This window comes from Hyaena hyaena, unplaced genomic scaffold (assembly GCF_003009895.1).
Source record: "Hyaena hyaena isolate Hyena2069 unplaced genomic scaffold, ASM300989v1 scaffold_613, whole genome shotgun sequence".
NCBI lineage: Eukaryota > Metazoa > Chordata > Mammalia > Carnivora > Hyaenidae > Hyaena > Hyaena hyaena.
In genome coordinates, this window is record NW_024081245.1 from 652658 (window position 1) to 657427 (window position 4770).

Here is a 4770-nt window from a genome sequence, read left to right on the forward strand (position 1 = left end):
ACATAATTTTAAATAATCTAGTAGATGAGTTAAAAAGTGAAAAGAAAGTGAAATAAATTTTAACATGTGAATCCAATATATTTCTAATTTAAAATATAATCAATGTAAAAATTCTTCTTAAAAAAATTTTTTTTAATTTGAAAGAGTGAGAGAGAATGAGTGCACAAGTGTGGGGAGAGGGGCAGAAGGAGAGAGAAAATTCCTAAGCAGGCTCAGCCTAGAGCCTAGAGCCCAGGTTGGGCACAATCCCACGACCCTGGGATCATGACCTGAGCCAAAATCAAGAATTGGTTTCTTAACTAACTAAGTGACCCAGGCACCTCTCAATGTAAAATTTATTAATGATGTATGTTACTTTTTTTTTTCATATTAAGGCTTAAAAAATCAGTAAGAATTAATCACTTATAGAACCTCTAAGGTTGTGTTAGCCACATTTCAATGCACTATAGTCACACGTTGTCCAATTACTGAATTGGACAGCACAAGATGAAGGGTATATATGTGTTCATTTTCCTACACTTGCAATTTTCTGTAGGTTTGGAATTTTTCAAAATAAAAAGTTGGGAAAGAATAGATATTCATTAGTACACACTTTGTTTCTAGAAGGATACGAAAGAGACTGTTAACACTGGTTACCACTGGGAAGAAGAAGTCTCTGTCTAGGGAAAAGAGGGGTGGTGATTTTCATGGCACCTTTTTGTCCTGTTGTAGCATATTGTGACTAAGCCTATTAAAACTTAAAATCATTCTAAAAATAATATTGCTTTATCTTTAAATTCAAAGTCAGACCCTTTGCTGCTAAACTCTGGTAATCCCCAATTCAGATGTAAGACCTCCGCCTACTGAACTTGATTTCCCAAAAATTCCTTGATAGAGGAAAGAGGTGAGTGTCCTACCTAAAATATGATTAAGTTTTAAAATTACTTCTGATATTTCCTTCTTTATCAGACTTTAAAAATCGTTTTTATCTTCCTGTTTGCATACTATTAAACAAGTTTAGACAAATTTTATCAATAATCTAAACCACCTCTGAGTTGCTGAAGACGAGAAACAATATCTAAGCACAGGCTCACCTACATTCTGTGGTGATGGATGCCCGCTGGAACTTAGAGTGGCGCCGGGAGTTGTGAGCAAGGTCATTACGAATTTATTATGTTTTACTTAAGCCTCCTTCCATCATGCAGCGGAGCGGGGTCTCTTGGGTTACATTTGTTCAACTGTAACTGTTGGCACTTCAAAGAGGAGTTACATCCTGTTGCCTTCTGCACATATTTCAAGAGGGTTTCTGAATCGAGGATGGGCTGCAAGGTTTCTTTGCTCCTCTGGTAATTGCATCATTTCCTGGCCGTGTCTCGTGCATAACGCGGAGAGATGAAGCAATTGCCCAGTTAATAACACGGGGGGGGGGAGGGGGATGAAGTAATGGAAACACAGTGGGTGGGAAGGGGGGTTTGGTCACAACCGAGTGCAGATGCTGTCCCTGGTTCTTCACTAGGCACGGCATCCACAACTTTCTCAGCTTCGTTAGCCTGACTCCCAAGCAAGTCGTCACAATAGATACACGGTCGCTTCCTAAGAGGCCACGTGGCCCTTCAGCACCCACAGCTATAGAGCCCGTACCAAGTGCCAAGGACGCTTGCGGTGTCCCACCCGCCGAGACAACGTGAAATGCGCTCCGCCAGTGACAGGCTAGATTGAGTACAATGTTTAGTGGCACTTAGCGTCTGGTGAAAGGGCAAGACAGAAAGCGACCGAGGTTAGATTTAGAAACAGCAGCTAGATGATTAAGATAATAATAAAGCAAAATACAAGGTTCTCTCACATTACAGTACTCTAGCCTGTGTATAGGGACAGACATAATTAGACATTCATAATTGGAATGAAATTTCACGACGTCTTTTCTAGCAGGGCAGTTGGAAGAGGACTGGATTTGGAAGCTCCAGTTTTCCTCCCTTGGAGCCGCCTCGGTGCTGGACTCGGTGGGTAGAAACTACGCCTCAGTTTTGCAAGCGGAGACTCAAACCAGGAAAGAAGTGGGTGGGACTTAGCCACAATCTTCTCTTCTACTGGCTAGGTTACGTAGGGATTTTTAAAGTAGCAAATAGGCTTCAGGAACTCATACAACCAAATTCCCTGGTGGTCTAGTGGTTAGGATTCGGCGCTCTCACCGCCGCGGCCCGGGTTCGATTCCCGGTCAGGGAAGGAGCTTTTTTTTTTTTTTTCCTGCAACCTAAAAGTCTCGATTCCCGGTCAGGGAAAGAGCTTTTTTTTTTTTCCTGCAACCTAAAAGTCTCGAAATCTTAACCGCTTTTTATCGTAGTTGTGTCATTCAGTTATAAAAACTGAATTCGTTTTTAAATGCTATTTGATCTCAGACTTAAAATACGCCCCCCCCCCCCCCCCCCGACTAGATACAACAACAGGTTCTTACCCTGTTCCTCAAAGCATCCTGCGGGATAAGAGAATGTAAACGTTGGGTTCCACCTGCTGGAGCCCAGGTAGGATGCCTTACCCAGATAGGGGCTGGAGTGTTGGAAGGGACCAAGGTGGAGGTGCTGTGAGATAAGCAGGGACGGCCTGATTAGAGAGGAAGGTGGGTGAAGAGGAAAGACAGTAAGTAGAGCGGTGAGTGGGGAAGTGCGGGGGGGGCGGGGGGGCACTTGTGTTGCAGTGCCTATCCCCTTAAAGAAACTAGAGTGCAAGAACATTGTGGAAGGAGAGAGAAGCAAAGCATAGAAGGTTGAGCAAACCCACCTACCCTGGGTAGACCACGTCCTCTGTACATAATTACAACAGAAATGTCCAGAAGCAGAGTATGGAGAGCCTTGGCCCCCCAGCACACCACGAAGGGGCAAATAAGACTGCCTATCACAGTTGTGTACGAAATCAAAGGAAAACATGAGTAAGATTTTGATTACCGCCTATTAATTCGGAAAGGGTGCTGACTGGGAGCATGGCAAAGCAGGAAGCGGTGTTACATTTAGATCTGGTCTGAAGAGGTCATTCAAGTGAGCTTGTCCAGTACAGAGAGTGAAATTTTTGACTAATGTTGATAGATTTCAAGGAGATTCAGCTCTGAAGTGAGAACTGAAGGCCCAAGAGTGGAAATGCTTCCTAAGACATGACTGAGTGCAACATGAAGAGCCAAAGTTTGCAGGCTTGACTTCCCCTGGAGAAGGACCAAGTAGGGAAGTCTAAAGAGGAGTCAGTACAAGTCATATTCAAAGAAGCCAAAGAAGAAAGAGTCTGGAAATTGCAGTGTAGTTATTAGTAGCATAAAGGATATTTCTCTTGTTTGGTTAATTTTTTAATGGAGTTTTATTTTATGTAGTTTTGGTGTCATCCTTATTGTGTTTCACCTATTTTATTGTTATTTTTTTAGTCAAATAAGTACACTTTTCCTAAAGAATATTGTCATTTAGACACAGCAACGCTATATCACATTATCTACATGTAGCACAAAGTTGCTGCTTTGTAGAGCCAGAATATTGTGCTCAATTCTCTCCTTAGGAAAAAGGGGGGAATGCTGAAGTCCTGTTTGCATAAATATTCCACATATGAAGAGGTTCCTTAAAAGTAAAGGAATAGAAGATATTTAACCTGTACAGATGAAAGCAAAGGTTATTTGCTGCATACCAAAAACATTTTTTCTGGACTTGTCAAATTATTTCATTTTAAACACAAAATCATCATCCATCCAGGGCTGGACTGATGCACAACTAAATATAAGGATACCTAAGAAGAACCAAGCATTCGGGGGAAGGAAGGGCAGGACTTTCACTAGCATGTAGTACAGTGCTTGACATATGGTTGGTACTAAATGAATGGATTACTTAATCCATTAAACCAAGAAATAGATTGCTAGAACTTCACGTGAAAATAATCATACATATGTTAAGCCCTCATAATTCTATTTCTGTATGAACCACAGTTCTGTATTTTCACTGAGAGAAGAAGCGGAAAAAGAATTAAACTCAGTCAGTTAAGCGTCCAACTTTTTGGCTCACGGCATGATCTCACGGTTTGTGAGTTCGAGCCCTGTGTTGAGCCCTGTGTCAGGCTCTGTGCTGCCAGCTCAGAGCCTGGAGCCTGCTTCGGATTCTGTGTCTCCCTCTCTCTCTCTCTCTCTCTCTGCCCCTCCCCCGATCATGCTCTGTCTCTCTGTCTCTCTAAAATAAATAAATGTTAAAAAAATTTTAAAAAAAAGAATTAAACTGAATCGACCTGAATGATACTCACAATTTAATGCGTTCTTTTAGATTCTAAACAATGAACTAAGCCCTTGATCTATAATAAGTAAGTCAACTCTTAACAACAATTATCTTTACTTGTAGTTTAGGAAACAGACTCAGAAAGTTTTTATAATTTAGTTGAAGTCACACAAGTGTCTGGGGAACCAGGATTCCAACTTGATTTGCCCAACCTAAATCCTGTATTCTTTAAGACTCCCCACACTACAACAAAGTTTCTGGTGGCACATTGACATCTTCTTTAGAGCAATCTTAACAAATAGCATGGTTCATGGGGAGTGTTGCCTAGAAGCGAAGAGGAATTATATGATATTTCAGGTTCTCTTCTAAATGTATATTTGAATTCTTTGCAAGGCAAGTTTAGTGAAAGTCAACTCTAGTAGTTTGCGGAGGTTACCAGATTCCAAAGAAAGATGTGGAAAACTTTTAGTTAATATAGAAGTCTAACAGCAAACACAGTGTACTTGCATTTATGAATAAGCATTTTGATCTGTGAAAGTGTTTTTCTCCCTTCAGTATT

The 4770-nt window shown here is 41.1% G+C and overlaps 1 non-coding gene across 1 annotated transcript; it reads left to right on the forward strand.

The window, feature by feature from the left end:
* Positions 1-2130: 2130 nt before the first annotated feature.
* Positions 2131-2202, forward strand: TRNAE-CUC. Its single transcript has one exon. It is a non-coding gene; the product is annotated as a tRNA-Glu (tRNA).
* Positions 2203-4770: the final 2568 nt, after the last annotated feature.